General features: G+C 36.2%; 1 protein-coding gene across 1 annotated transcript in view; it reads left to right on the forward strand.

Moving 5' to 3' along the window:
• The window catches only part of LOC128221254 (uncharacterized), a 122,381-nt gene that overhangs the window by 10,464 nt on the left and 98,668 nt on the right, over positions 1-13,249 (forward strand). The gene's annotated exons all lie outside the window — the stretch shown is intronic.

Below are 13,249 nucleotides of genomic sequence, written 5' to 3' on the forward strand. Positions count from 1 at the left end.
AATATGGCATGTACATGTATGTATGCATAGGAATCAAACAGCAAGGGCGTCAGTCCGTTTGTTGGACACCTTCATGCTGAAATATTGACCAATGGCACTCCATTGGGTAATGCAACCAGGTGACTTTATTTATTTTCAAAAGAGACTTTAAAATTTTATTGCCATTTATATCAGTGATTTTTTTAGTGCAATTTACTGCCTTCTAAAGGCTGTTTCCCCTTATGAAAAACTGTCCATTTTCCCCAAAATTTTATATATTTTTCCCAATTTGATAAATGTCCATTACATTAATGAATAAAAAAGCAATGAATTTCTTGAAATATAAACAAAATCTTGACAATACTTACTCCTTCACAGCATAATGTATGCATACAAAAGTAAAAACATGTAAATTTGCCATCATTTTAGCTATTTTGGCCTGATTTTGTATTTTTCCCAAAGGCGACATTTTTTCCCAATTTGCAAGGCACAGGCGGTATAAATAATTCCCCAAAAAATCACTGTATATATATAACATATGCATGTGTTAGGTGTTATGCTTAAACTATAGCGCCTTATCTGAATGTACTTTTCGTGTACATGTAAACTAGTATGTGATGTACTATATCCGATATTAATTATGCATAACTGTATTTTGTATTATTTATTGTTTTGAATTGCTTGATAATCAACCACATTATGTAAATGTGAACAGATGAAACATGTACTTTACATATATATTATGTGATATCACTGTATATGTTTATCAATTGTAAATACGTTTTGCTCTTCATAATTGGAGGAAATAAATAAATGTATATAATATATAATATCTTAAATTTAGTTTTCATGTATGTAGATTTCACCTCCTATTTTATATCCATTCCAAAATAATGCAGTATAAAATTAAGTTTTTATTAATCGAAAGATTATCTTCAACATTATGCATTCCTTGACATAAATAATCATTGAAAATTTATAATGTATTATTATTTGGTGTATTCACATGATGAAACCATGGAGACCCCTACATCATTTACACACCATTTTAAAATCCATGGCCGGAATCAGTGTCTCTACTTATCTTTCACACATGTTGTTCCTTTGCAAAGAACAAAAGATAAATGAAATTCATTGTGTATTTTTCATATGCAAGACGACAACATACACCATTTGCGTTTGATATTTATTTGCACAAAGTTTTCCCTATTAGCAGGTACGTCACTTTATAATACCGGGAAACATTTTCCAAACACGGAATAAGGGTAGATTAGGGGCATTGCTTTTGAAACAAACAAACACCCACTCACATGCACACATGCCCAGCAAGGCTCATTTTTATTGATTTTGGAAGTCATGTTTCCTGACTATACTCTTCAAAGCAGTTTTAGGCCTAAAAAAAATTGTTTGGTTAGGGTTTCATCCTTTTCAAAAGTAGGTAGGACAGGTAGGCTTTTTTTTTTTTATTAGGTTTATATAAGAATGTAATTTTCATCATAGCGGAATGGTGTTAAAGTAATCTTCTGTGTAAGAATTTAAGGTTTTAAACTACATATTGAAAAGCAATTAAAAAAAAAGTTTTCATTTTTTTTTCAAACTGACTATAAAAACGGTATGGTTGGCACCTATTCTGTAGGTAGGGTCGGGTAACCCGAACCAAATGTATTTTTTTTTTAGGCCTTAGGCACTCTACAAAGCAGTATTAGGCAAGGCATTGTAAGTCAATATCATTACGTATCCTCCCTACATAAATGTGCATTAAGTATGATTTGGTAACAGCTGAAAGAGTTGGATGGTAGGAGAAAAAAAAATACTACAAAAAAAGTAATTTTTTTTTTAGAAGTAGACTTTTTGTGTCAGATTTCATTTGAAATAAAAAAAAACAGAAATATAGACAGCAGTTAATCTATATTGTTTTTCTTGGTAACTATGGCTTAAACAAATAATTTGTGGTTTTATCCCCCTCCCCCCCCCCAAAAAAAAACAACAAAAAAAACATAGGGAAGGTAGGTACGGTACTTTTCTTCTTTTATTAGGTCAATTTTTTTCTTGAAATTTTTCTGTGACCCAAAACTATATATTATATGCTTAAGAACATCTATACAATTAGTATAAGCATCACTGCGGTATTGTTAAAGGCCCAATTACACTTCATTTTTAACTTTCAAAAGAAAACAATCAAACAAATGATAACAAATATTTCTAAAGGCAATAAAAAGGTTAAGGGTCTAGCTAAAAAAAAGGTAAGTTGGGAAACGGGAAACAAACATTATATATATATATAATTGTTTTATGCCTAATATTTTTTTTTATATAATTGTTGAAGGGTTTCATCTGTCAGTATTTTAGTTAAACACTCCTAATGATTTGCCTCACTTTATTTCGTAATAAAAAAAAATCTGTAAAAATTGCATTTTACAACCATGAACGAGTCCCTTTAAATGAAGAACTGTAACGCCTTTTACAGGAAACTATGTTTCTCTGATCCTGATATAGCTCTGCTTTTATGGAATCGTTTCAGGAACTAAAGTGGCTTAATTAGAGTTTTATGTGCCTGAATGCGGATGTTAAGCTCTAAAAACATGGTTTTAGCAGCTTGCTAATTAAATTTTATACCTCAGTCAGCTATGAGCATCACTTGTTATTTGATTTTATAGCGTTTGGCCTTGGCATTTGTATAAAGCAGGGTCCAATGATTTTTAGTTTGTTAAAACAGCGAAAACAGTTGTGGTATTTCATAGCTTTAACTGGTGTTGGGATTATTGTGCCAGCACATAAACTTTGGCCAATTAACTCAAAAGACTTTACAAGATATTCTGATGAAACTTGGTATACATGTTTCCAGAGACCATACAAAGTCATGTATAGCAAGGCCCATAAATCTTGCTTTAATAATATTTCCGTCGTGAATTTTGGATGTTTCCATCTCAATGTCCAACTCATGAATGATGACATCACGAAAAACAATTCCTTATATACTAAAGAACCAAAGTACACAAGAAAAAATCCGCCATAAAAAAGTAGATCCCGTACCGGTGCGTCACTTAATTGCTATTGCAATTGTGAGCTTTTATGGCTCATTGATGTAACGGTAAGATAACAAACGTTTTTTTTTTTTAAATATAAAAAAGTTTAAAGACATTTTTGTTTAGAGTCTCTTTCGCATACAGATTATTTATTTTTATTTATTCATAAACAAAATGTGTCCCTTGTTCGATTATAAAAACAGACAAGTGTTAGCTTGCCCTTCAAACTCTCTTGTTCTGATCTGTTTAGTATATATAAAAGTGATTAATGAAAAAAGTCCGCAGAACCTCAATGTTTAATTTAATAATTGTGTTACATGCAAGTCATGTGCTTAAATAATGGCACTTGTACATAGAGCTGGGTCCATTCTTTAATGGCACTTGTACATAGAGCTGGGTCCATTCTTTAATGGCACTTGTACATAGAGCTGGGTCCATTCTTTAATGGCACTTGTACATAGAGCTGGGTCCATTCTTTAATGGCACTTGTACATAGAGCTGGGTCCATTCTTTAATGGCACTTGTACATAGAGCTGGGTCCATTCTTTAATGGCACTTGTACATAGAGCTGGGTCCATTCTTTAATGGCACTTGTACATAGAGCTGGGTCCATTCTTTAATGGCACTTGTACATAGAGCTGGGTCCATTCTTTAATGGCACTTGTACATAGAGCTGGGTCCATTCTTTAATGGCACTTGTACATAGAGCTGGGTTCATTCTTTTTAGACTCACCCTATAGTTATAATTATATCATTTTATATTATGTTATATTATGTTATATTATTACATTTTTGATGAAAAAGAAAAGCCTAGGTTTCTTTTGGTAGATTGGGAAAATGGCCTGTTAGGCTATATAACAATGGGAAATTCTTGTGTCATTTTTTGTATTAAAAATAAATGATCATGTAAATACAATATACTCAAATACTTGGTTTAACCATTAGTTTGTGAGCTTTTATTACTTATACAACAATAAAGTTCAGTTTGTTTAAACAAAACTTCTTTAAATGAAAAAAGTAATAAATCATTAATCATCAAAAATTAATCATTTAGTGTACTAGAATTAAATGAAAATAAATTGCCTTTTATCAAATATACTCGGCCTTAAGAATTTGTTACCAACTGAAATAAATGAGACATACATGTACCTTTATTTGTATAAATGCATAATGCATGTCAAGTATGCAAGCTGTACCACATTTGTAAGTCGTTAAGCTGTAATCTTATTTTATTATCTTGATTCAGATTGAGCTGTCTAAATTCTTCCCGACTTTAATGTGCAGTGATAAATGCTAAGCTTGTGCAAAACAAATAATATTGATTTTGTTTCATCATTCATTTTCCCTTTTTGCAGCCTTACTGGCAGTTGCTTCTTTTCACTTTTCCTAATTCATGTTTTTTACAGTTTTCCATATTAATTCCTGGCTGCCTTCCTTTTTGGCGTCATTTATTATTTTCTTCATATCTGCATTGCTTCTTTAATATTCCCACCTTCTGTCCTTCCCTTGAAATGGCTCCTTTCTTCCTTCATGGCTCATTCCTTCCTCTATTCATGGTTCTTTCATTCCTGGCTCCTTCTTTCTTGGCCCCTGCCTTCCTGGCTTCATGTTCCCTGTTTTCATGGCCCCTGCCTGCATTGCTCCTTCCTTCCTGGCCCATGCCTTCATGGCCTATGCCTTCATGACCCCTGCCTTTATGGCTCCTTCCTTCCTGTTTCATTCCTTCATGGCTTCTTCCTTCCTGGCCACTTTCTTCCTTGCTCCTTCCTTCCTGGACCCTGCCTTCATGACCATACCTTCATGGCTTCTTCCTTTCTTCCTGGACCCTGCCTTCATGACCATTGCCTTCATGGCTTCCTCTTTTCTTCCTGGCTCCTTCCTTCTTGGCTCCTTCCTTCCTGACCATTGTCTTCATGGCTTCTTCCTTCCTTCCTGACCATTCCCTTTATGGCTTCTTACTTCATTCTTGGCCCCTGCCTTCCTGGCTCCTTCCTTCCTGGTGCCTTCCTTCTTGTCCTCTGCCTTCGTCACCTTCCTTCCTGGACCCTGCCTTCATGACCATTGCCTTCATGGCTTCTTCCTTCCTGGCCCCTTCCTTCCTGGCTCCTTCCTTCCTGGCCCTGCCTTCCTGGCTACTTCCTTCCTGGCGCCTTCCTTCTTGTCCTCTGCCTTCCTCACCTTCCGTCATGGCTTCTGCCTTTCTTGCTCTTTCCTTCCTGACCCCTCCTTTCTTCATGGTTCCTCTGTTCTTGGCTCCTTCCTTCTTGGCTCCTTCCTTTCTGACTTCATCCTTTCTAGCCCCTTCCTTCCTGCATGGCAACTTATTTCCTCTCTTTATTGCTATTTCCTTCCACTCTCCTTCCTTCCCCTGCGTTTTTCTTCCAGGCACCTGCCTATCTTTCTTTCTGTATGGCTACTTCCTTCCTCTCTTCATGGCTTTTTTTCTTCCAAGCTCTTTCCTTCCAGATTCCTCTCTTCCTGACTCCTTCCTTCCTGGCTCTTTCTCTCCCTTCCTTCCTTGCTGCTTTCTTCCTTTCTCCTTCCTTCATGGTCCCTGCCTGCCCCCCTCCTTTTATGGCTCCTTTCTTCCTTCATGGCCCCTGCCTGCCTCCCTCCTTTCATGGCCTCTTTCTTCCTTCATGGCCCCTGCCTCCCCCTTTCATGGCTCCTTTCTTCCTTCATGGCCCCTGCCTGCCTCCCTCCTTTCATGGCTCATTTCTTCCTTCATGTCCCCTGCCTGCCTCCATCCTTTCATGGCTCATTTCTTCCTTTATGGCCCCTGCCTGCCTCCCTCCTTTCATGGCTCCTTTCTTCTTTCATGGCCCCTGCCTGCCTCCCTCCTTTCATGGCCTCTTTCTTCCTTCATGACCCCTGTCTGCCTCCATCCTTTCATGGCTCCTTTCTTCCTTCATGGCCCCTGCCTGCCTCCCCCTTTCATGGCTCCTTTCTTCCTTCATGGCCCCTGCCTGCCTCCATCCTTTCATGGCTCCTTTCTTCCTTCATGGCCCCTGCCTGCCTCCCCCTTTCATGGCTCCTTTCTTCCTTCATGGCCCCTGCCTGCCTCCCCTTTCATGGCTCCTTTCTTCCTTCATGGCCTCTGCCTCCCTCCCTCCTTTCATGGCTCCTTTCTTCCTTCATGGCCCCTGCCTGCCTCCCCCTTTCATGGCTCCTTTCTTCCTTCATGGCCCCTGCCTTCCATCCCTTCAATTTCTCTTCCTCCTGCCCTGTTTCTTCATTAATTTTATACTCCATTTCATTCTTTCATCCTTAAATATATCTCTGACTTACTTAGATATAGTATCCATCCAATACAAGAAAGACGTGTTTCATGTATCATTTGGGAATCCATTTTAGTTGGAGGAATTCTTTTTATTCACAGTCACTTGATTAAACGACAGAGGAATAAGAAGTAATGAAACTGTAATTCAATTAAGATAATGCAATGTCTAGGAATGTTATATTACCTCTGGTTTGTATTATCGATTTTGTTACAACTGATGCTTTCTTAGAATGTACATTGGGCATACAGTAAAACTGCCATCGCTCTAGGACACCAGGGTCAGAGCTAAAACCTCGAAGAAACCGATGCTTCGAACGTCCCAAGTTTCAATTTCCCAGTCTGTTATGAATTGTATTTCAGTTTATTTATAGTGTACTTTAAGTTTGAGGTCGTCAAACCAAATGTTTACTTCGACACTGATAATATGAAAATAGAAGGAAAATGTTCGGGACTAAGCTTCGACCTTGAGGGACCGCTGCTTGTGTTCAGTACATAAAGACGATGTGTCATATGCAAGACCCACGTCTCCACCTCTCCCACACTTTCAGGTCAACCATGAAGTGGTCTGGCATATGCTTATGGTCTATTGATAGCTCTTCCTATATCTAGTTATAATATCCAGTGCATAATCTTTTGAATTGTATGGTACTACAGAGGCATTCGTCACTTATTGTGACAGTTCTAGTGTTCCATTTGTAGTTTGAGGAAAACAAGACTTTGGTAATGGTTTTTTAGCTCTACTGGCCAAAGGCCAGAAGAGCTTATGCGATGGTCATGTGTACGAAGTATGTGTGTCCGTGCGTCCTTGCGTCTGTAAACAATTCCTTGTTAACACGATACAGCCTTCAGTTTTGGTTGTATCTCGATGAAACTTGTACAGTATTTAGATATCCATTAGAGCTTGGTTCCTTTTGAAAACCAGCCATGTCCGCCTATGCATGCCTAGATTATGGGCCTTGAAAGTTTAAAGAAATGCTATTGTGTAAACAATTGCTTGTTAACACGATACAGTCTTCAGTTTTAAGTGTATCTCGATGAAACTTGTACAGTATTTGGATATCCATTAGAGCTTGGTTCCTTTCTAAAACCAGCTAGATCTGCCCATGCATACCTAGATTATGGGCCTTGAAATGATTAGATTATGGGCCTTGATAGTATAAAAAAATGCTATTGTGTAAAATATACTTGTCAACATGATACAGTCTTCAGTTTTGATTGTATCTCGATGAAACTTGTGCAGTATTCAGATATCCATAAGAGGTTGGTTCTGTGATGTTGACCACACAAACCCAGCCAGTAGAGCATAGGCCCTTTTGGGCCTCTTGTTTGTAGTAAGGGTGACATTGTCATGGGCAGTGTTGTTAAATAAGTGTATGTTAAGGCAATGAGAGGCAATTATTCCTTGTATTGTTTGGATTATAAGGACATGGTGAAAAATAGAAAACAATCGAGAAAAAACATTTTTTGAACCATTAAGTGACACAGGAATTATTTAGTCACATAGCAGTTTCTAAATGGCCTTATAAACATACAGATTTGGTTAATAATTGAAATCGTGACATTCTCATTTTCGCTAATAAAAAGATGTTTACTTGTACTTTCTTGACCGTTATTGTAGAATGTTCTGAAATCTGGAGTATAATGGAATCCTGTTGATTAGGTCTGGAAAATCAATACAGTTATTAAGATTTTTGAAGAGTTGAGAGTTTCCATAAGTTGCTTTAAGGGTAAAGATAGGTTCATAACGTGAGGAAAGTTGGTGTTTATCTGGAGTATAACAAGCCTTTTATCATTTGTCTTAAAGCTGCACTCTCACAGATATACCATTTTTACATTTTTTTAATTTTTTGTCTTGGAGAGAGCAAATTTTTGCGTGAATATCTTCAAACCAATGATATAAGATTGCTGACAAAAAATCAGAACGCAGATTTTCATATTTCCATTCGAAAATTAATGTTTTATACTAACAGTTTAAGAAAAATGCATAAAAAATCAATTTCTGAACTTAAATATAAAAATCTGCGATCTAATGTTTTGTCAGCAGTCTTTTTAACTGGTTTCCATGGATTTTCGCAAAAATTGGCTCGTTCCAAGACAAAAAATTAAAAAAAGTTTAATCTGTGAGAGTGCAGGTTTTAAATAAGGGCCTCAATATATTTCTTGTACATGCCATTTTTAGCTCGACTATTCGAAGAATAAGGAGAGCTATACTACTCACCCTGGCGTCGGCATCGGCGGTGGCGTCGGCGTTGGCGTCACACCTTGGTTAAGGTTTTGCATGTAAGCACCTTTAAGTCTTTATCTTAGTAAATACATCAGTTATTGCAATGAAACTTAAGATATGTATTCCCAACTATCTTACATACTAAATTAATGAAGTTAGATAACAATTATTTGAATATAATGCAAATAATAGGCCTTTATTATTCGACTTAGAAATTCTGGTTAAGTTTTTGCATGTAAGCACACATAGGTTAATATCTCAGCAACTACTTCAGGTATTGCATTGATACTTGATACAATGGTACTCAACCATCCAACCTACTAAATTAACCAAGTTAGATAACTCTAGTTTGCATTTAATGCAAATAATTGCCCTATATAATTCGACATAGAAATTCTGGTTAAGGTTTTGCGTGTAAGCACACATAGGTTAATATCTCAGCAACTACTTGAGGCATTGCATTGAGACTTTATACAATGGTAGTCAACCATCCAACCTACTTAATTAACCAAGTAAGATAACTCTAGTTTGCATTTAATGTAAAATAATTGCCCTTTATTATTCGACATAGAAATTCTGGTTAAGGTTTTGCATGTAACCACATTTAAGTCAATATCTCAGCAAATATATCATGTATTGCATTGAAACATTAGATATGTATTTCCAGATAGCACTTTTTTGAATATAATGCAAATTACGGGCCTTTATTATTTCACTTAGAAATTCTGGTTAAGGTTTTGCATGTAAGCACACATAGGTTAATATCTCAGCAATTACTTGATGGATTGCATTGAGACTTTATACAATGGTACTCAACCATCCAATCTACTTAAATAACCAAGTAAAATAAATTTAGTTTGCATTAAATTAAAAAAAATGGTCCTTTTTTTATTCGACATAGAAATTCTGGTTAAGGTTTTTCATGTAACCACTTTTAAGTCAATACCTCAGCGAATACATCATGTATTGCATTGAAACTTTACACACAGGCTCCCATTTATTTAACCTTCTTATTTAATCAAGTAAGATAACTCTATCTTTTATAATATATATTTTTTGCCCCTTTAATATGCGACTTAGAAATTCAAGTTAAGATCTTGCATGTTAGCACACAAACGATAATATCTCAGCAACTATTTGATGTATTGCATTGAGACTTTATACAATGGTGTTCAACCACCCAACTTAATTGAATAACCAAGTTAGATAACTGTATTTTGCAAATAATGGCCCTTTATTATTAGACTTAGAAATTCTCGTTAAAATTTTGCATGGAACCACATTTATGTTAATATCTCAGCACACTCATGTATTGCATTGAAATCTAATCTAACAGTGATCCATGCATGTTTCGCCAAAACTTTCAATCCTTACATTGAAAAGCGGCGGAATAGTCGAGCACGCTGTCTCTGTGACAGCTCTTGTTATTTTGTCTTCTATATATTTCAATGAAAAAAATAATAAAGAAGTGTTGAAGCCATGGTGTCGATCTGTTCGTTATTTGTCTTCATTGTCGTCATGCAAAAACCTTGGCTACAACTCTTAATCTCTAAAGCGTGAGTAACGCTTTTAACAATAAAACAATTTTTGAACATAACTATGAGAAAACTGCAATCTGATCTTTTGTCAGCAGTGTTATATCACTGGTACGTGTCAATACATTTATGCAAACTTTGGTTAATTCCGAGACAAGGAATAAAAAAGTTGTTGAAAAGGTCAATTAATCTGCGCTGAAAGTGCAGTTTGAAGGTATCGTAAGTTTGGATTCAAAATAAAAAATTTATTTTTAAGCGTATTTTTTTTTACTTAAGAAGTGAATTGATGTCTTCCCTTCATGACAATGTATGACAGATTGATTCAATTCAACATGTTCAATTTTTAGACTAGCTTCATTTTTAGACTATATCTTTGAGCCTAATGCTTTAAAAAAAGGTAAAAAGGTTCTTTCTTTAATTGACTGATTGAATTACCTTTTGAATACATAATTTTTAAGAGTCATTTTTTTAGAGCCTTTTTTCAAGCAGAGGCCTGGAAGGTAATTTGTACAACAAGGACGTGCATCAAGCAGATCTTAACTATATTTTCTGCAGAATTCATGCTATTTTTGTTAAAGTTATGCCTTTTAATCAACTGAATAAAACAGATGAGCTTTAATGGCTTCGGTTTGCAGTACTTGAGCCAAATTGACAGCCCATTAGGCAGGCATGATACATACAGTGGGCGACATTAAAATAAGCCTGCAAGCCATGCAATGATAAAATGCTTTCCGGGCCTGTTCAAATCTTGCAGAGCTTGTTCAATAAACTTCCATGCCAAGTAATATTGTATGAATTTTGGGCTTATAACTGTACATCAATAACTGGTATGAAATCGTTCCATTAAAAGTAAGTCCCTTGATAACCATATTTTGTGAGAAATAATTACCATTGGCTAATATCTACTGTATTGAACCACTCCATGTTAACCAATTCCTCATTTATTGTCCATATTGTCCATTTGATAACCTTATGAAGACACTTGAATGTGGATGCATACATGCCATATCCCCCGGCGGGGGGAAAAATCCCCCGGAATTTCGATCCATCCCCTGGTCCCCTGCCTGGGGATCCATATCCCCTGGAATTAAAAAAAAAAAGAAGAAAAAAAAGGTTAACAGTGGAAAGCATCAATAATATTATGAGTGTGAAATTCCATGAAGGATCATGATGACTAAGTCCAAAAATTATTGTAATTTGAGTGTATTTCTGTATTTATTCTTATATTATAAATGCAGATATTGTGCAAATTTTCGCCGCGTCAAAATCCCCTGGTGTCATATCAAAATCCCCTGGAATTCAGACCAAAATCCCCTGGGAAGCCTCTCAGAAATATGGCATTTATGTGGATGTAACAATGATTTGCAGACAGCAGGGATTATGACATTTGTGATGATCAAATGATGTGTGTGATGTTCACAATTTTGGTTGTCAATAATCAATTGTATACTCTGTTAATTGATTATCCTAACTTTATCGACTGATGGTAAATTTCCCCCTTTAAGCTTCTAATAATAGTTTCCTCTGAAATCTGCACAGGGGATGATGTGGGGTCATGCCATAATTCAACCTAAATAAGAAGTGGGAAGTCCATAAAAGGTTTAATACCACTATGACAATAAATATGGCTTTGCTCTTAGACTTCCTTAACAATAATACTAGGGTTGGCTTTGTTCAGACTTTCTTGACAAAAATCATAGGGTTGGCTTTAATCTTAGACTTTCTTGACAATAATTCTAGGGTTGGCTTTGCTCTTAGACTTCCTTGACAATAATTATAGGGTTGGCTTTGCTCTTAGACTTTCTTGACAATAATTCTAGGGTTGGCTTTGCTCTTAGACTTCCTTGACAATAATTCTAGGGTTGGCTTTGCTCTTAGACTTCCTTGACAATAATTCTAGGGTTGGCTTTGCTCTTAGACTTTCTTGACAATAATTATAGGGTTGGCTTTGGTCTTAGACTTTCTTGACAATAATTCTAGGGTTGGCTTTGGTCTTAGACTTTCTTGACAATAATTCTAGGGTTGGCTTTGCTCTTAGACTTTCTTGACAATAATTATAGGGTTGGCTTTGGTCTTAGACTTTCTTGACAATAATTCTAGGGTTGGCTTTGCTCTTAGACTTTCTTGACAATAATTATAGGGTTGGCTTTGGTCTTAGACTTTCTTGACAATAATTATAGGGTTGGCTATGGTCTTAGACTTTCTTGACAATAATTCTAGGGTTGGCTTTGCTCTCAGCCTTTCTTGACAATAATTATAGGGTTGGCTTTGCTCAGGCTTTCTTGACAATAATTCTAGGGTTGGCTTTGGTCTTAGACTTTCTTGACAATAATTCTAGGGTTGGCTTTGCTCTTAGACTTTCTTGACAATAATTATAGGGTTGGCTTTGCTCAGGCTTTCTTGACAATAATTCTAGGGTTGGCTTTGGTCTTAGACTTTCTTGACAATAATTCTAGGGTTGGCTTTGCTCTTAGACTTTCTTGACAATAATTATAGGGTTGGCTTTGCTCTTAGACTTTCTTGACAATAATTATAGGGTTGGCTTTGCTCTTAGACTTTCTTGACAATAATTCTAGGGTTGGCCTTGCTCATGCAGACTTTCTTGACAATAATTCTAGGGTTGGCTTTGCTCAGACTTCCTTGACAATAATTCTAGGGTTGGCTTTGTTCAGACTTTCTTGACAATAATTCTAGGGTTGGCTTTGGTCTTAGACTTTCTTGACAATAATTCTAGGGTTGGCTTTGCTCTTAGACTTTCTTGACAATAATTCTAGGGTTGGCTTTGTTCAGACTTTCTTGACAATAATTATAGGGTTGGCTTTGGTCTTAGACTTTCTTGACAATAATTCTAGGGTTGGCTTTGCTCAGACTTCCTTGACAATAATTCTAGGGTTGGCTTTGTTCAGACTTTCTTGACAATAATTCTAGGGTTGGCTTTGGTCTTAGACTTTCTTGACAATAATTCTAGGGTTGGCTTTGCTCTTAGACTTTCTTGACAATAATTATAGGGTTGGCTTTGCTCTTAGGCTTTCTTGACAATAATTATAGGGTTGGCTTTGCTCTTAGGCTTTCTTGACAATAATTCTAGGGTTGGCTTTGTTCAGACTTTCTTGACAATAATTCTAGGGTTGGCTTTGCTCAGACTTTCTTGACAATAATTCTAGGGTTGGCTTTGCTCTTAGACTTTCTTGACAATAATTATAGG

Source organism: Mya arenaria, chromosome 16, assembly GCF_026914265.1.
Source record: "Mya arenaria isolate MELC-2E11 chromosome 16, ASM2691426v1".
NCBI lineage: Eukaryota > Metazoa > Mollusca > Bivalvia > Myida > Myidae > Mya > Mya arenaria.